Source organism: Coturnix japonica, chromosome 18, assembly GCF_001577835.2.
Source record: "Coturnix japonica isolate 7356 chromosome 18, Coturnix japonica 2.1, whole genome shotgun sequence".
Taxonomy (NCBI): domain Eukaryota; kingdom Metazoa; phylum Chordata; class Aves; order Galliformes; family Phasianidae; genus Coturnix; species Coturnix japonica.
In genome coordinates this window covers 2,020,001-2,040,533 of record NC_029533.1, presented here as the reverse complement: position 1 = coordinate 2,040,533, position 20,533 = coordinate 2,020,001, and positions in this window count along the sequence as shown.

The following is a 20,533-nucleotide window of genomic DNA, read 5'->3' as shown; positions in this document are numbered from 1 at the left end:
GTTTTCTAGCTGCGGAATATCATCTACATATTATTTTCTCCCCAGCACCATCTCTGCCCCACAACACAACACAACCCAAAAGTTTCAGGTCTTCCTTGGACTACACACCCCACTTGCAAAATAAATAAATAAATAAATAAATAATGAAAAATTAATTCAAGTAATTAACATGAAAACCCAATGTAACAAATACTTTCATTCATTGCATTGGAGCCCCACATTTGAGCTGGCACTGACCAATACTTCCTGTCTCCTTCACTCGCCCTCCCTCATGCAGACACTCAGTAATTACTCAGTGGAAACATTTAGGTCACAAATTCACACCCGTGCTGTTGGGTTCCCAGACTTCCCTCAATTTTTCACTTCTTTTTTTGATGCTTGAGTGGTAGTGAGAAGTGTCAGCTGGAAGCCCTAAAAGCTTCAAGCCTCTGTGTTTTCTTACACAGAACAAACCTGTTCCATAGACATAGCCCTGAGCAACACCAGCATTTGAATCCTTGGGTTTCTCCATCCCTCTTAGGTTAGAGGAGTCACATCTAAGGACCCAAAGGAAACTCCTAACCCCTTCTAGGCAGCAGGCTCTCTGCCGACAGATGCATGCTGTGCCACAGAGCAAAATGGGAGTGCCAGTTCTCCCCCATGTTGCCCTCCAGGAGCTATCTTGCCTGCAGCTTGCTGGGAACATGGATGTAAAAGGATGCTCTGGGTGGTTATTGCCTTTATGGCCTTTCCTCCAGAAGCATATATATTCCAGGGAAAGGAGAAAGGTTTAGGAAAACAGAAATAGCAAGAATATTCTTCGTGACTGAGTTAAGGAGGGATGTGAGATTCTCTGTAATGAAAACATCATGCGTCCTCCATAATCCATTCAAAAGATTCAAAATCTTCTCTTGATTCCCTTCCCTTCCCTTGGAATCAAGAGTTCGGGGCCGGGTTTCAGCACCACGGCCAGAGGTCGATGCGGAGCGGGGCTTCCTGGGCTGCCGGGATATTACCTTGCAGACAGCTCAACCGAACCAGTTTTCATGATCTCCAGTAGTGTCCACCCAGCCTTGACCCCTCAGCTGTGGGTATATGGCAACGAACAGCCAGGAAAGAGGCAGAAGTTCATCAATAACCCGTATACTGAGCTGCAAAACAGAGCTAACTCCTCACACAGACACCAACAGCATCAACAGAGAAGTTACTATCTATTATGATCTATTTATTTTTGTAGTTGACTGACAAATGTTAATAAAAAAGGCAGGCCCGGTTGCTTTAAACCAAACACAATAAAAAATACCCTTGAAAGAATTTTATGACCTGCTTCACTCTAGGACATATAAAAGGCTAGAAATGATGGAGTTGGGTTAGAAATGAGCAAATACAGCTATAGTAAAACAAGATCCATTAAAAAGTAACATCTTGATGGAGGTCAAAAAATACATGAATGTATTGTGTTGTTTGGATGACTGCCATCCTGAGGATGGGCTGGTGGACAGGCACTGTAAATTATCACAAGTGCCAGCTTTTACCAACAGGAGCCAACACTCCCAAAGAGATGGCAGGGCTGTGTTCCTCTCTGCTTTGATATATTTAATACCATGAATGGCAGTAACTGGTTTGACTTGGCTGGGTAGAGGAAAGGTAAAATAACTCTTCAGAAGATTATAATCCAATTCCTTTGCAAAAGAAATATATCTCCATTACTGCCATACACCTATCCTGCAGTTTCCAATTGGCCTCCACGTCAAAGAAACTGGTTTTATGATGGATCCAGGGCATTTATAGTGACAGCACAAAGCATAAACACTGTCCAGCATAAAGTGACTTGAAAACTCTGATTTCAAGATAAATGGAGTAACAGAAAGGAACATTTCTACACTAGGGGAGTGAAGCTAATTTACCAGATTATGGTAGAAATATGAAGTCTTCACTACAGAGTCCCACACTCCTCCTTAACTCAGTCATGAGGAATATTCTTACTATTTCAATTACACTGAAACCCTCTTCCATCCCCACAAAATGTGTTTCTTGCACATATAGGAAAGGTCATAAAGGCAATAATCACACAGAACATCCTTTTACAATATCAGTCTCATCTCTCTTGCCAGAGCCCTTAGCATCCAGAAGAGTATGATTCAGAAAGCTTGCTATCTGAAGTGTCTGAGGACACAAACCCTCCATGCTAAGGGTTTTGCTGTATGGGCAGGAGTAGAGCTCTGTGGGAACACTGCAGCCACAAACTCTGGTGCCTCTCAAGTTTAGGAGCCCCTAAGGTTAGACTCCAACTATAAGGGGTTTTCAGGATGGTAGCTTTGGATTTAGGTGCCTGAATTCCACCTACAAAATTATTTTTTAATTGGGTACAGATCCTTAACACCTCTACAAATCCAGCCCTTGGCAATAAAAATCCAGTTACCCAAGACTGGAACATTTTTTTTACACTAAAGCACACATATACTCTAAAGCCCATGCTCCACCCTATGGACTCAGTGGAACTGAAGTATGTGCTTAAAATTACAGTTAAGATGGATGATTTTCTAAACTAGCTACATCTAGGGATGCTCAGGGCATATAACCCTGCATTCTGGCCCTCTCTCAGATTCTCCCCACTGTATCCAATCTCTAATCTGATTTTTGCCCCTGACAGCCATAGGGTCAGCATTTAGCTCCAAGCTGAGGATATCAGTGCATCCAGACTGCTGTGTTTCCCTCTCATGCCAAATGCTATGTTTTTTCTGCCCTTCTCCAACAGACGGCAGAAGATGAAATGCAAGAGATGGGAGAGAAATTGAAAATTGCTAATCTCTCATTTCAGCTTGATAATTTCCTTTGGCCTTTGGGGTATTAAATTAAAACACTTTCAGACTGCATTAAAAAAGGCTTCAAATCTTTGATTGACATCTTTCTTAATAACTTTTTTTCTTTGCAGAAGGCATTACATTCAGTTAATCTTTAAATGAAGTCAATTACCGCTTCTATCTTTAAGATCAAATGCTCCCTTTACCATACAGGGCAGAAAAAGACACTGTTTATATGTATTTCAGCCTGAGTTTGGCAACTGATGATACAAAGCAGCAAGGGAGAATGTGGTACCTCATCACTCAAGTCAATACGATGAAAACCTTTCAGCCACCTTTTCTCCATCTACCAGCACTTACACTTAAAACACATTTCTTTGTGAAAGACTTCAGAAGACATAAAGACCAACCAGTCACATTCATATTGCAAAGGTGTCTCTTTCATTCCAAATGTCACAGTTGGGCTGCACCACCAGACCTCTGTCTGAAATGGTTTTCTTTGCTGCTTCAACAGCCAACAGCCCCAATGACTACAGCTGAGCAGATTGCCAGCACTCCATGTTTCTTGTCTGCCCTGTACGTGACAGGGCTTTGCACCACTCACTTTCACTAAGGCTCCTTGAGGAATTTTTCTAGAGATGATTTTTTCTCTTCTAAGAGAGCGCTGATTTAATGAAATTAAGCCCCTTTGCAAGTGTAAATTCACTGTTTGATGGGAAAACAGCAAAGCGTTCTGCTCTGATAAGCTCAAAATGCTTTGCCTGGACTTTGATATCACAAGCAATCAAAGCACACGCGAACAATGAAATCCAATTAAAAACAAAACAAGATCTTATCAAAACGAAGTGTTTTGACTACACTGAAATGAAATACCACAACAGTGGCAAAACTCACCAGCAATACTTAGAAACATGTTTTTGTTTTTAATGAAGAGCTTGATCAAACAAAGCTCTATTTTTTTCCCTTTGAGTTCAGGTCAGTAAAATCCTTCTATGTTCAGGGAGCCCCTTGGACCATGCTGAAGCATCTATGAGAGGATGCTGAGCACCACAGAGCAGCCTCAACCACCACATCTCAGTGCCTGAATGAGCACTGAGCAACATCAGATAGGACACAGCATGATGACAGCAATCCTGCTCCCGTGGGCATAAGGAAAGCCCTGTTCATTTCTCCCAGTGAACAGGGCACTACCAAAAGGAAGGCTTTGGGTTTCCCAGTTCCAATGGGATGAGATGTTCTGACACAAATGGAGATCCTGCACTGAGCAAGTGTCTAGCAGCTACACCAATCCCAGGGTTTGGACCAGCTCATACCGATATCCCACCTTCTCCAGATCAGCCCCCTGCATTTTAAGACTCATGCTCTAAAATCAGCACATTACATGAAAGTCTTGAATTCTTGCATCCAGTCTGCAGATCTACTGGTTCAGATGAACCTTTCCTGAGATCCTCTACCATAGAAGCCGGCAGATGGCCTCCTTTTGACCAGCCTAACATTGTTATGTGCTCTAAGCGAGCTTTGTACCTGCATAGTTAATACAGCAAGGGCACAAGTCTGGTGAGCTAACAGTGGCTGCTTCTAAATACCATTTGTTCAACAAGGTTGTCTCCTCCCACTGAACACAGACCTCCTTTGGGATTCCTTCCTTTGGGGCAAGTGGGATATTAACCATCTTGCCCCATCCTTGGAGATGCCCAAGGCCAGGCTACATGGAGTCCTGGGCAGCCTGGTCTGATATGGGGACAACCAGCCCTTGGATGGGTGGGTTGGAGGTAAGCAATCTTCATGGCCACTTCCAATCTAAGCCATTCTATGATTCTATTCTATTCTCTACACCCTGAGAGCTGTGCAAGAGGATTCCCCCCAGACAGTCCCCAGTCTTTCTTTGCAGGGAGCAGCCTCTTTGCACACCCCCAAATGCCCAGGATCCTTTCAAAGACGCACTGGATCCACAACTCCTCCCAAACAGCCACTTTTAATGCAGGGCTCCAAGGCCAGAGTCCTCTGGCTCCCTGTCTGCTCTCAGTGATGAGGGTGAAAGGAGGGGATCCGCATCCCTATCACTCTGCAATCAGACTCTCCAGGCAGCCCCTCTCTAAGGCTGTTTTCCTTTCCATTAGCAGTATCTGACTGGGAGCAGGCAGGGCAGCACCTAGGATTAGGGGAACACTGTGAGTTGTTTCCATCTCTGCCATCTCAGTGGGTTTGCAGCAGGTGCCCCACTGCCGCCAGGCAGTCTGCAGGCGGGGGGAGCAGCTGTCTGTCCCAATGGATGCCTGGACACTGAGCATGAGGCCACACATCACCGGGCAGGCAAATACCAGCACAGCCTCCTCTCTAATCTGAGATAATTCCCTTTTAGAAACCTGATCAGGCTTGCACAGACCAGACATTAAGATCCTGGGTAGATCCAGGTGGGGAAGACTTCTTGGATTTCTTTGTTAAATCATGATGGGGTTTGTTTGCCACTTAGCAGCCAGTCCAGCAAGAAAACAGGTGACAAGTCTCTGAGATATACTGATCTCTTCTGTTTTCACAGCACAGCCCTTGAAAGTGTCCCTCAGTGGGACACGTGCTGCCTCCTGAGCACAGACATGGACATGGTAAGGGGAACTCAGCCTTTTCTCAGATCCCTTGCATGAAGATCATTGCCAGCCTCATTACCTCTATGGTTACTGCTGGGGTGACTGCAGTAGGTGAGAGGAAAAAAAGCAAGCAGCAGGATGTACAGCCAACATTCCAGTAACTGCTGGAAGCTGACAGAAAGTCATATGTGTATCAGACATGGAACAGTGTTCATGCATGTGAGACCCTCTGCTGAGTGAGCTAACTGCAGCACTACAGCCATGGGATGGAGTTGACACCAAAGCATTGTAATGATTTTAATAGATAATGTGCAAAATACCTCCCTTAGAGCAACCACACATCAGGGACTGACACAGGAATCAATAGTAAATATCTTAATGGGTTATGAAGATGACCACAGTGCTGTCTTCAGCCTCAAATTCTGTTAAAGGATGTGAGGGGGAGAACATAAAGTCATCACCGTGAGAAGCAGAGAATGAATTTACCCTACTTCTGCATGTGCAAAAGCTTTAAAAACAAAGACAAGAGCAACAATAAACCAAACAGTTAATGTACCAGTAACATATGCCACAACTGAGTGCTGTCCACATGAATATCACTCCCTTCAGGAGAAAACCATTGGCAGTGGAAAAGGTACATAATTCATCTAAGGTCAAAAACAAGTCTAGTGTTAAGATCAGAACCTACCAAGGCTCCCACAGCTGTACTCCAGCAATGGGACTGGAAAGAGAGTGCAGGTTAAGAGGTGAAGGCAGGGAAAACCCAAACCCTGTGGCTCATTTGTGAAATCCAGGGCAAGACAGCATCCAGCGTTTTCAATAGATGCTCAAGGTCCTGTATTCCAGACATCACATTTGCTTGGCAGGCTCCACTCAACAGATTTCACCCCATGCTCTACAGATCACTTCTGATCAACATGAGAACGGCTGCATTCTTACTTTCACTGATGTGGTTTAGTACTTGAAAGCAAGAAATACCATAATGCTGATGCTGCTTTTGATCCAAAGAACTTTTCTATCTACTAACCCATGTTATTTGATAATGACCAGAAAGTAAGACCAGTGAAGAAGAGATTGGCTCTGACATCTTTAGTGCTGCTCATCAGAGTATTTGTAGCTTGCTAGCAGGTCATCCTACCTGCCAATAGGCCACTAGTGTGTAAACATGCACTGGTGGAGCATCCTAACTTCCACAAGTCCTGGCTCTCCCATTGCTCACAACGCCTTATGTGCTTCCTTGCACATAAGAACTGGCTTCCAGGTGGGAGAATTACACTAATAACACAAAAGTAACTACAGCGGACAAGCTGCATGCTGGACCCTATGTACAAGAAGTCACTTCATGCTTGGCAAGTCTCTACAATTACTGGACACCAGATGCAGACACCTGCCCCAGATCACCTGAGTGACTCGATCCATCTATGCCTTCAATACATCACATTCCTTTACCTTCCCTCTGTATAGCATTTTTTCTTACATCAAGCATTTATTACATTTTGAGGGAGCAAGAGAGGAGCTCTGCATGGTGCAGTAACCTCACAAACAAAATCAGGATGCCATAAAGTTATCAACAACAACAAAGTGAAGAGCTAAAAAAAAACCAGCAGCAATTTCCAGCCTCCTCCGACGGTGTTCATTATGCATGCAGAGCACAGAAATGTTCACAAACTTTCTTTCAAATGGACCTGTTTAAATGTATTAAATGTGTAGTGGATTGGGTGATTCTTTAACCGCGCTTCCCAATGGGACTTCCTTAAGTGGAAACAGCTCTTTAGAGGAACATCCTGAAATTTGTTTTGACTTATCTCCTGAGCTGTCTAGAGATTTAAATCGTCACTCTTAGATGTGGTCTCCTAACTGTGCCTGCAGCTCAAAATAGCATAGGAAATGGGTTTCTAAAAGGCTGTTAAATAACACAAAAACGTTGGCAAAAAAAAAGAAGAGGCAAAAAAAACCAACAACGTTCATTCCTTTCCAAATGGGGGAAAATGTTATTGACCTGCTCAAGCTCAATAGAAATTTTCTCACAAGTTGAAAGAACTGTTGTTTAAGGAGATTACATTACCAAAGTGTGTCCTATGGGAGACTCGATCGCTTATTGTCTTTTCCGAGAGCTGTTCCTTTTCCAGCACACACTCATGCCATCCCCTTTGAAACTGCAATAGAATAATTAAGACCATCCAAAAAGTTCTCTTTCCCAGAAAACTGGTCTTCTGGACAACGACAAATGTCTATGAAGAAAATGAAGGGGTTTGTTTTAAGTATTTTCTTGAATGAAGTTGAATGCTCCCAACTAAAAATAAAACTCATTCTTCATCCCAGAGATTTCCCTTTTGAAATGCTGCTATGCTGTTTCACAGAAGGAAATATTTGTGAGTCTGCTGCACTTGGGCTAAGTGCTGTAGTCATAGCTCATGCCTTAAAATCCATGTTAGCTATGGTGCCTTCCATCATTGAGAGAACGTGGAGCAATATGGGAGAAAAAGTCCAAACCCTCACTGGTCCGTAAAGAAGAAAGGAGCATGAGGCATCTAAAATATGCTCTCCATAATGTACCATACAGAGTCCAAAATGCTACTGGGAGTAGTGAAGGCAATGGATTGTCTTACAACTTCTGGCTACTGCTAATGAACAGAGTAAATTGCTCTCTTCAAATACCTGAAAGGTTATTGCAGCAAGAGCAGGGCTGGTCTCTTCTAAATGGTGACAGGATGAAGGGAAATGGCCTCAAGTTGCAACATCCCTGGATGTGTTTAAAACAAGTTGAATGTGATGCTCAGGAACATGATTTAGTGGTAAGGGCTCATGTAAGCAAAGGTCTCCAGTGAGCTATACTTGCTTCCACTGCCAAACATTTAATGAGGTCTTCCAGCCACTCAGGTGCAACCTAGCTCCCCTAGGTTGGCCCTGCCTTCTCCCCAGGTGCTCAAACACTGCTTTAAGCCCTGACTTAGCATTTCTGCTACAGTGGGTCATTCCCCACCTATCACACCGAATTAGCCACACTGTTCTTTCCTCAGTTTTCTGCCTTGTCTCCATAGATGCTGATTCCTCCTGTGTAGGGCAGGGTGGACATCCCTGGATCTGCTCCTTTTGAGGTTCCCTCCATAGACATGAGGAAGTTTTTGCAAGGGGTTATCAACTCAAAGCCCTTTCACACCTCCCCCCTTCTCCTGATGCTTCCTTTGCTCCATCCCCTGGATGACTTGTACTTACTTGTGGCCATGAACATGAAGAACGGTCTATAAACCACCTCAGCAATCCAGATTCTGTTACCTGTCTTCAAACAGGAATGAAGTACAGGAGATGGTTTCCAGCTGTGGATGCTGAAAACCACATCTGTACTGACAAGTAAATTGGTGTAGTGGAGCATCTGCACACCCAGTCCTGATGCTGTACCATCAATTTGATGTGCATCTCCGGGGGACTGATTTTGCACCATGTTTAGTCTGGTGCCTTGGGATAAGCATCCTGGCCATGTCTGTCCTGCAGAACTGGAAAACACAGTCTTTGCTTTGGACCATTACACCTCCACCAGGGGATGGAGAGCATCTGGAGCACACCTGGAAAGAAAATGGGCATTTGCTTCAAACCTGCAGTCCTTCTCTGAAGCAAAATACTCCTAAGGCAAAAGACCAAGCATTCACCCCAAAGCTGTCGCCAAGGTACCATTCCTAGTCACTGCAAAAAAGACAACTTTCTCAGGGTGAGATTAAGAAACCTTGTGATGAAAAAGGGTACTTTAATGCTTCAGTAAAGCTGCCTAGAAGTTTTTTGAAGATTTGATTAGAAAATGCCAATTAATCTGTTTCATCAAAAAAACAACTTTTCCTGAGAAAGCATCTGTTTTGATGTTGTTTTCTTTTTATTTTCCTCTCTCTTTTTCTTTAATTTACAAGAACGGGGGGAAAAAAAGAGACAGAAGTTATAAGCAAAAAAGGAATCCAGTTTTCTGGTTTTAAATTACTTTGAAACTTAAGCTAATTGGAGTAAAATAAATCTTTTAGAAATAAGAAACATTCAAAACTGAAGTGAAACGTGACCTTTCTGGGGATTTTCATCTTCAGAGGGAGAAGTGCACTTTCTGAGCTCTCATCTATACTACAGGCAATAAGAAAATAACAGGAGCTATGTTCTTTAAAACAAACAAACACTATTCTTAATAAAATATTAACAAGCCATAGATGCTACTTATTGGCTCTCTGGCATCCCCAGGCCTCTGGAAGGGGAATCTTAGACCCCAAATGAACCAAGCCCAGACCCATGTACCCAATGGACTCCACCTCATCAAACCCAATGGAGGATGCTTGCTCTCCCCTTGTAACACAGTGCTTTTACAGAGCCCGACTGCTCACATTCCCAGCAACATCCTGGAGCATCTCTGCTCCAGTTCAGATGTTCAAACCAAGCAGGAAGATAAATAAACACAAACAACCCCACCTCGTGCCTCTCCCTCCCCTTCCTCAACCATCCGCACCCCCAAATGCTGCTCGACAGAGATAAGCCCTTGGCATTTTCCCTCCCAGCCTCCAATCAGCCATTATCATACGAAAGTGCAAAGCATCTATCAGCCACGCAGCCCGGTGATTTATGTTCAAAGTTAGGATTATCTATTCTGCTCAAATCCCTTCAAACAGCAAACCGGATAAAAGAGCATCGCGCTCCGCAGATAAAAATTGGAATATGGGTTCATGCAACAGAATGACAGGCAGGTTTTTATCTCAGAATGGCTCCAACCACCTCATTTTGTTGGGAATTGTGCATTATCCTCAGCCAGGGACTTGGGGCGCAACCCCAATGGCATTTGTGCACCTTTCCCCCATGGGATGCAACTCACAGAGCTCTTCCTGGGGTTACAACCCAGCAGTGTGTGGGACCTAAAGCACATCCCAGGGCTCCCAGGAATGGTGCTGGGTGGTGGAGCTCCCACCAGCCCCTTCCTGCTCCCTGCCAGCCAGCAGTGCCCACATTGCCCTATGGAACGACCAACCAGTCTCATCACTGCACTGATTCCACCCAGCGTCCACAGTTCTGCTCTGTGCATTAAGAGGGAGGGAAAAAAGTCTGTCAAAGCAACGCACAAATAAATACTACCCCAAGCAGGTCAATTTATCAAAAAGAAAAACAAGTTTCCAGCATCGGCTCTTTTTGGCTACTTCTTTTCCAGCATACCAGAATGCAGGGCTCAGTAATTTATTACCTCCATCTGACAAATAACTTCTCCATCCTGTAGCCATTACGCTTCATCTCTCTTTATTCTGCTTAATTAGACACTATTATTGCTGGCACAGTAATGAGACTTTTGCGAGCAGGATCACAACGGGCTAAGGTAGAATGCTTTCTTAATACAGTAGAAACCTTTTTGACAAGACAGCCATTCATTACGGCTGCAAAGCAGGGCACAAAGGCACTTTGTTGGGCTTTTAATTGATTGCCACTTCATCTGCCTCCCCTGGACTACCTAGTCTTATCCATAGGAAAAAGGGGTGATGGGAGAAGTAGTGCAAAGCAAGGGAAGATGGGAAGGAATGCCTGGGTTGGTGGGCATGCTGGTGGTTGGAGATGGAATTTCAAATGTACAAAACACAGAGAATTAGGGGGAAAAAATATTGCTCTTTTATTCTGAATAAGCAGCAGAAGTGTTCTGGCTCTGGCAGTGACAAAGATGGTGCACATCCACCTGGACGTGAGCAAGTACACAGGTGAAGCCAACAGATCTGTTACCACGCCATGGTGCTCATGAACAGTGAATGTGTCTGATTTGGATGCTCCTGGCATTGCCAGTGTGTGAACTGGTGAGCCAGGAAGAGATTGAGGAATTGAACTGTCACAATGAGGACTGGAAGAATGGTTTGACTTGAAACTGTAAGAGATGGTGGGAAAATTAAGTGGGGGGGGAAAAAAAGGCCATGACTCATATTTCTGCCTCTAATTCACAGCGCTGGCAATGTCAGATGAGCTGCAGGAGTGAGGACCAGAGCTGCACACTGGGATTACTGCAGAAAATCAGAATTTCCAGTTCATGCTATTTTTACATCTCTGTGTAATCCATCTCCATCTCACCATATCATAGCTCTCTCAGCAGTCCCTAATAGCTTCCCACTCTTCCAGTCATTACAGCTATCGTGTATCATTTCACTCCCTTAGCATTCATTAACACCTATTCAGGCCTCCCTCTGAGCAACACATCCATGCAAAATCAGTGGCATTACCCTACTGCCAACAGGAGCAGCCCAAGCTTTACTGGGTGAAAAACTCAAGCCAGGCTGGCCCAGCTCCAACGCAATCATCCTAATGCACCTAATCACTGCCTTGATTGCAGAGATTTATTTTTTCGTATATTGGGCCAGCACGGAAAACAAAGCTGGAAGAAAAGGTCCTGCAGCTCTCTAAGATCAAATCAACACAAAGCACTCAACAGTGGTTCATCTGACTTTTCAAAATCCTCCAGTGCAGACTCTTCCATCCCCCCCCCCCATGCAATCCCTTGCTAACAGAAAGCCAAAGTCTAACCTCCTTTCTTCACTTGGGTTGCATTCTTTCAGATGAATCATGCCCCATCTTCTCCTCCATGGGTGCATACTCCATCTCTGCACAACCACCTGCTGGGAGGAGCAGCTGTGGAAGGGGAATCAGGCTGGTATCCCAACCCCTCCAGCTCTGACATTTCTAGTCCTGGGTTTCTGCCCACAGCCAGGGAGTTGGTGCCCATACACTCATGGAGAAGAACCACACAGGGATGGGAAGCATGGAGAAATAGGTGGCAGGGTTTGCTGACAGCCACTTTCCAGGTTCCCAGTGGATTCAAGGCTTCTTAGCACTACTGTGAATCATAAAATGGCCACTAAAGAGGATCATGCTGCACTGCCCTGAAGCACTTCTGTACTATGGGAGAAAAGCAAAGGACAAGATGTTGAGACTCAGGTCCTGACAGCTCGCCCTATGTAAGACAATGCACACAGGCAGGCAGAAGACCAAACCCTCTGGGCTCTTGGTCCTTAGCATGAAACAAGGCTTTGAGCAACATCAGAAAGCTGAATGAATTGTTTTTGCAAAGCTCTCTGGTGCCCTGGCATAAGAAGTTCCAGTGGGGCAAAGCATTACTGCTCATAGAAATGCAAACATCAAAGTCTTCCTCTGCAATGGGTTGAAGTGCTGAACTGAAAGTATTTCCAAAAGATGTTTCGCATCTGGAACTCAGAGTTCCAGCAATGAGTGGGAGAGCATTCCATGCAAAGCAACATTTGCAAATACACCAGCAAAAGAGGTATGAGATCTTCAGAGACACAGGATTGGAACAATCTCCCTGATCTTCAACCTACAAATGGCATTTTTTAGTAATGGGGATGAAGGAAGCACACCCCATTTCCCTTCTGGAACAACAAACAGCAATTTACCATTGCCCTGCTCCCCATTTGCCATCCTCACCAACCCAGTATTTTTCCCTACAGTGTTATTCACAGCTGTGCATCTGACTCTTTTCTTACAGTAAAACATATATATATACGTATTTATAAATCCCTGAATCTTTATGTTTGCCCTCGTAGGGATGGAGCATATCCTCAGTGGGTAGAGGCCCATAAGGCTTTTATGTGTTCTTTGGTCAGAGTTCCTGAAGCATTTTGACCACATTATAGCTCATCCACATCTTCCCCTTTTATTGTGCAGCTCCCAGTATATTTAGAAGCAGTTAATCATACATCTGAAATGAGAGATAAGCATTTTACATTTATTGCCACTCTCAGGTGCTGTATCGCTTTTTTATCCCTTTGGCTATTATCTGATGCATTTGATCTTTCTGTTTAATGCCTGCTTCCCCCATTAACTTCTTAGCTTCTGTAGGCTACTGTGCCTAACGTAAGAGGGAATAGCTTTGATAAAAGCATACATCAGTCAAATTCCCTTACTTCAAGTTCTAACTTGAAAGGGACACTGTTACAGCGTCTGCCATAGTGTTTAAAGTCCATTCCCCACCCCATCAATCTGTGTTTGCAGTAACTCTTTGAAAGCTCAGATCTTTCCTTTAGCAAAACTTTTCCACCAACTTGCACACCAGAGTGTGGCCAGAGCAGGAGGCAGCAACGCAAGCACTTGGGTTTCCCTTCCCATCCCTGCCCCACAATGTGCTGAACCAGTCCCCTTTCGGATCTGTGTGACTCCATCTCCCCATCCGTCACTCATCACTATCACATATCCCTGCAGGATTGTCAGGACAGCGGGTTAATTAACAGTCATAGGATATTATGAGAAAATACAAAAAAAAAACCAACACAAAAAATCTGTCTTCTGGTGGTTAATGCAATATGATGCTTCCAAATGTGTTGGTATTTGTATAATTAGAAGGATGCAGTGAGGGAGGAAACCACGGGGGGATATTCACTGTTATTAAGGAATCCCATATGCTGAAGCAGAAGCCAGCAGGCAGGAACGCACACTCTGTGCACTTCTTGCTCTGCTTGCCCAGCAGCCTCTCACCCTGAACACCCCCCCACCCTCACCCCCTGCCCAGGGGGGCTCACCTGACAACTTCTATCTCATTTCACTATAGAGGAGGACACCATTGCCTAGAACACCATTAGCCAAGAAAGAAGTGCAGTGGACAGAAGTTGAATCTCCCACATCCATGTGGAATTACTTTCCCATTAATCCCAATACCCTCTGATGATTTCTAAAGAGCTTTCTTTTGCTCCCTCCCCCCCCCCCTTCTTTTTTCCCCCTCCTCTTTTTAACACGTTCCTCTAATAACTCCTTCTGCTGCTTGAAGTTGATGTAAGCCTCTTAATACTGTAGAGGCCTCGAGGAGTGGACTGGAAGCTGCTCCACACGTGTTGCCAGACAACATGAGTAAATGCAAAATATTCATCCAGTCTGGCCCTAATATTCCACCCCATAGTAAAATGCCATTTCCCCAGTAAAACCACAGCCAGGGCTCCCACTGCTGCCAGATGATACGGAGTAGAGGTTGTGTGAAGTTTTTGATGTGTTTTAAAGGGAGAAAAGTTTCATATCCACGCTGGTTAGGATTCATCTGGAAGCAGCAAAACAGCGTGATGGAGATAAATCTGTCCATCACAAAAGTCACCCCCAGCATTTATGGAGACTTAACACCCCTGGGTAACACTCCAACTCTGTATCTCTTTCACAAAGCAAAGAACATCATTATTTTCTTTCTGACCCCCTGTAAACTGGACTAAGTAATAAATTCTTGTATCATATAGGTGTGCCGTATCTAATCCGGGGACAGCTTCCCCTTCCCCTGGTGATTCTGTCTCAAATCTGAGCCCACTGGAATTCATTTGGCGACAGGGGGCAGACGGCACGAGCAACTCGCCTTGACAGCTCATTATTTCCCAGCACACTGACTTTCAGGGGACAGTATCACTTGGAAACAGGCTTCTTTTTACCTTTTAAATTTGGGCACTTTTGCAGAGCAGAGCTCAGGCTCCCCAGGGGGATTCATATCCCGCTTCTTATTAAAGCCCCAAAGAAGTTGCTACATTAATGACAAGAAACACAATTCCATGACCTTGGCAGTTCTGCTCCTCCCTTCCTCCAGTGATGCTGATGCCAACATCCTGCTTCAGGGGCGACATGTGAAGCTACAAGAATCAGATGTAGCTGCTCCAGGGAAGTCCCAGACAACTGAACACCCTGCAGACACCCAAGGTTGGGCTGGCTGGGGTTCTAAGTGCTGATGGAGCTGTAGGTGACCCCATTCATTGCAGAGAGTTGGACCAGATCACCTTAAAAGATCCCAACTCCAACCATTCTATGATTGCATGCACCCCCAGACTGATGTCTGTGCTGGATGGAGCATGGAAAGCTCAAGGATGGGTGGTGGTTCCAGGGTGGATTGCAGCAGGCTTCATTGTGTGGGAAAGGCAAGCATCAGTGGAGGAATGTGGGAAAGCAGCTCAATGGGAGAGCATAGAAGCAGAGGCTCTAAGCTAAGAGTTTTCCATTAAAAGGTGCCCTTTTCCATTTTGCAGTGTCATAACCTTTTGTGAAAGTGAAAAGAGTGATGCATTGACCCACACTAAGTGACAGCAACACACAAGGAAGCTCAGTTGTGGATGTCCCGTCCATCCCTGAAGGTGTTCAAGGCCAGGTTGGATGGGGCCCTGGTCTAGTATTAAATATGGAGGTTGGTGGCCCAAGGGGGGTTGGAGCTTTGTGATCCTTGAGGTCCCTTTCAACCTGGGCCCTTCTATGATTCTATGATGCTATAACAGAGCTCAGCCACAGCCAGCTGCTGAGCTCTGCCAGGCAGACAGCCCAAAGGGACCCAAGCAGAGCACTTAGAGGGCTGCATGAAAGAGGTGATACCAAAGAGGCACCAGAGGTGCTGCCTGGGAACCGGATCAAAAAACCCAGATGTAATGATTTGTGGAGCCACAGTAAGCACAGGGCTGTCTGAAGATGCTGACTGCAGGATGTGGAGGAGAGCGAGAGGGATTGGGGCTGGCACCGCTCCATCCCCCTCTAATTGCTATGTATAAAATCCTGCACCTGCAGGACGAGGTGATTGATGAACGCGCTCCATAAATGGCAGGCAGTCCAACGTGCTTACAGAATCAAGTTCTAGCCCTGAAAAATGATAGCGCGTTTCCAAGGGAACCCAGCCTGGTCCACAAACAGTTCTCTGGTTGGATTCTTTTATTTTTAATGGAAACTTTCAAATTGAAACAAAACACTGAATTAAAAAGTGCCGTTTTGGTTTTGTTCTGCAGCTCTGGAGGGACAACGGCTCCCCATTCTGTTCTCCTTTAAACTTCTGGTTGCTTTTTCTTCTCTTTCAAAGTCTGGAAAACCAGAGATTTTCCTCTCTATTTTTTCCATCTTTACTTTTCCCTCTCATTTTTCACCCAGCAGAAAATGCAATTTTTAAAGAGCCAAAATCAAGAAGAAAATCCTAAATTAAACTTCAAATAAGCCTGTGGTCCGTGGAACCTATAATTAAACTCATCATCTTCTTTAGTATTTCATTCAAGTAAATGGCACTTTCCAAACTGACCTTCCTCACGTACCAGCTGCATTGTGCAACACTGGATTGAAAGGGGAATTGAGGGGATGTGCGTGACTGTCTCTCTCTGTAAGGCAGAAATCCTCGGGTTATAGGGCTGTGAAATTAGTGATAATGGGTGATTTACCTACAGCCAGGTGAGAAGAGCTGTGCTATGGGGATGGCTGCTAAAGGCAGGGCTCCTGGTGGTAGTCTCCCAAGTAAACAACTTGGATTTCAGCACATAAAGCTCACCTTTGCCCACAAGAACTCAGTAATAAAACGGTTAAACAAGAAATTCCATCATCATAACTGCTGAGAGCTCAGGGCAAAAGGTACCATTCCAAAAAACCAACCCAAATGGAAATGAAGCCCATTGGTAGCTTCCAAACCATCTCCTTGCTCTATATCCCTTCACACAGCAGCACTTCAGAATGTATTGATCTTATAAAAGCCTGTTCTGTAGAAACCACAGTCCTCCCTTGTTCCCTGTATCCTCCTGCCTATATCCCAGTTTGAGCCATGGGCCACCTCCAGCCACTGCCTCTCCCATCCCCATTGCACGTCCTGATTCATTGCATCTCTCACCACAAAGATGCTGTCATCACCATGCTGCTGCAGGAAGACATCAGAAAGATCTCATTGCCATATGCTACCTAATACTTCAGAGCAGATGAATGACTGCAGCTTGGCACGGAGCTTCCTGGATTGATCAAATTGGCCCCATCTGTCTGTCCCTTATGGAAAGAACGCAGCCGCCAATGATGTACTTGCTGTGTGCACTGTGATTTTCCCTCTTTACATTTCTATGGGTGCAACTGTGCAATCAGTGCTACTTTTATGTCGCAGTACAAAGGCTTCATGCCCACATCTGAGCTTTTACATTCCATTTCTGGTGTCCACGCTCTCCCATAGCTCAGTGCAGAAGGGAGCTATCAGAGCAGATGACAACTTCAAGCAGCTTGTAGGGAACTTATCAGAGTTCATTTGGTACCCAGAAAGGCCACCATGCCTGGTTAGCCACATCTGCATCCAGGTCCCAGCCTGCACCAAGCAAGGCTGAGATGAGCAGGGCATGGGTAGAGAAGCATCTCTGTGTTAACAGCAGCACCTGGGCATTGCACATGGAGGGGGAAAGGCTCTGAAATAATCCCCTTTTTTCTCTCTGTTTTTGGATAGACATTGCTTTTATCCCACACTTTTAAGCACCGCTCGCTTTCCCCTTTTGCACACAGACTGGCTGAGAGTTCTCAGCCGAAATGGAACTTTTATTTGGGAGTCTCCCTTGTCTGAGGCTGCAAACTTTCCCTGACCTCCTGCTCCCAAGGTTAACACCAGGTTAACTCTGGCAAAGCAATTCAAAACCCCAGTGGCACCGGTTGGCTGTTCCGGTTTGCATTGCTGTGTGGCCCCAGGGAACGCACGCCTGACCGCCTGCCATCCCCCCCAGGGGCTGCACAGCAATGAGGCCCTTTATTTCCTGCCTGGGAGCACACTGCAGCTCGTGCCTTTAGAAACAGCCCAATAAATTTCTGTTTCTTTCAAGCTCTTATTGCGAACAGGAAAAAAAAAAACGAGAAGCTGAGATGATGATAACCTAATCAGGGAACTCTTTTAATAACTGGAATTTCCTCTTAAATAACTGGTTTGAATCCCTGCCAAACAACAAAGCTCCCAGCATTTCTAATGCCCAGCCAGCATATCATGAAAGCTAATATAACGAATTGCTTTAGATTTGGGTTTTGGTGTTAAATGAAAACACCGGTTGGTCATTAAACAGGAAGGCCACGTTGCTGTCTTGTTTGAGCTGGAGGTAAAGTGGTGTCCCCAGGCACCAAGCTTCCAGTGGGGGAAGAAGTGACCCAAAGCCAAAGCACAGAGCAAGCCAGGAAGGTGGAAAGCATGACGAGGTCAGAGAACATCTCTGCGTGGATCCCATTTCTGTAGGGGATGTGCCCAAGGCAACACGGAGCCTGTACAAAGCATGTTTCACCTCCTGAATGCCAACGCAGTGCCCTTGGCTGGCAGATGTGACATCACATCGCACAGCTACACACAGGATGAAGTGCTTTGCTCCGTGCATGGCTGATAGATAATCCCAAGAGAGAAACAGTAAGAGCCATAGGAAGCCACTTTCCCCATCAGCTCGGTGCAGCCGGCCCCTTGATGCACACACTTTCATCTTAACCAGAGGGATTTTTCATATCCCAATTTATGATCTTTTCTTCCAGATGAGAGGTTGGGGCTGGGCAGTGGGGCTGTGTGCTATCATTATAACGAGAACAATCAGAGGCGAGCAGTTATTAATCACCCCGTCATATCATCCATTAAAACAAATTCTTATTAACCACAAGACATATGTTTTTCTCCTGAACTCCAGAGATAATGCCCGAAAGCAGATGGAAGAACTGCACTCACAAATTAAATTTGATGGGGCTTTTAAAAATAAATTAAGTCTGGCAGGCCTCTCCTGTGTTAATTACCCTGCTAAGTAACTTGGGGAATGTACCTGTTACTTGCTACAGGTGTTGCCAAGGGCTCTATCTTCTACCTATTTTTCACTGCTGGGTGCTTCAAAGACGATGATCTGAATCCTCAGCTGCTGTACAGCAACAGGGAAGAGGGAGCCCCTGCAGCTGATCCCTGCTTCTGGCCAAATATCTCCGTGCGTTCCTGTAACTCATGCCCATAGGTTCAGTGCTGATGCATCTGCCAGCTTCAGGTCTCACTATTTCTCTCCATGGAGTAACTCAGGGTGACTGCTAAGCAGGGTATGCTCCTGCTCTGCTCAGATGCATCTCTCTGTGCATGACCTTACAACCACAAAAACACAGGAAAATCCACCTGTCCACGGGACGAAGCAGCTCTCAGCCAAGGGCACAGTGAGCACAGGATGGGGCTGGTGCAGGAAATACCTTAGAGGGTCATACATACAACCTCACCAACTGGCTTACACTAAAACACCTCATTTCTGGCAGCTAAATTTAGAAGAAATGAATTGCTTTGCCTGTGTATCGTTCCCCAGATGAATGCAGCGAGAGCCCAAGTCTGGCCCAAATGCCTTCTATAAAGATTCAAATCAATATTCTGAGATTGATTTCTCTTTTTCTTTTTTAATAAGAGCATTTTCCCCAGGATATGCCCAGCACAGCTCAGAATGGAAGCACATTTCCACGTAGAACAGCAAAGCAAAAGAGCTTCGGTGTATAAATTTAGGAGGTGGACTCAGTGACATACTACAGGGGAAATTTAAAGTCAAGACAAGGAGAAGAAAGTGCCTGAGGAACAGTGAGTGCTATATCAAAGGATTCCTATGCTCCTTTCATATCCTCTTTTTATCCTCAACCCTTACTAATCACCACTGTTTCCATTACCTAAGAGGCCCTTTTTGCCTTCAGAAAGTAGAACACGAATTGCTCAAGTATTTGGGAGAGCTATTTATATCTCTCACTGAACTCAGTTAGGGCAGGTTTAATGCGAGGAATCTGCCCCTCCTTTCACCCCAGCAGAGCATATACGCCTCTGCAGAGTTAACCTGGAGTAATGACATGTTTAATCAGAGGAGTTATTTGAACGCATTTGTTCGATGTGCCTGGATGTATTTAAGGTGTGTACACAGCCGTTTCTCAAGGGTGCCAAACACAGCTGGAATGAGCGGCTATTGCAATGGATCTCTGCTCTCCCCCATTCCCAGAAGCCTTCAAGCTGCTCCCTCTGCCCACCCCACAGCAGCCACACGTTGAAACGTGACTGACAGCTTCTCTCCTCATTTCTCCCTTTATAAGAATCGCTTTTAGATGTAGTAGTGTACCTTCAGTGTAATGGCAGCTGTGCATTGCTGTGAACACAAAGATTAACTCATAGCAAGCATCATCCACAGCACCACAACGGACAGCTGTTGGAATGCTTCAGATGTGGCAGTGCAGGAAGAACAGCAGCTCTGTCACACACCAACTTCAATGCATCCTCTCTGGTTTGGTACCCAGGACTTCTCTAGACTGTAAGAAGTGAATGGTATCATCTGAACACAACCAGCCACATTATGGCCCACCTGGGACCTCAGGAGCTGCACTGTCCTGTGTAGGTGGGTGAACTTCTGTTTGCTGTACTCAGCAGTTCCAACAGTCCATCAGGGAGCTCTGTTGATTATTCACTATGTCTGG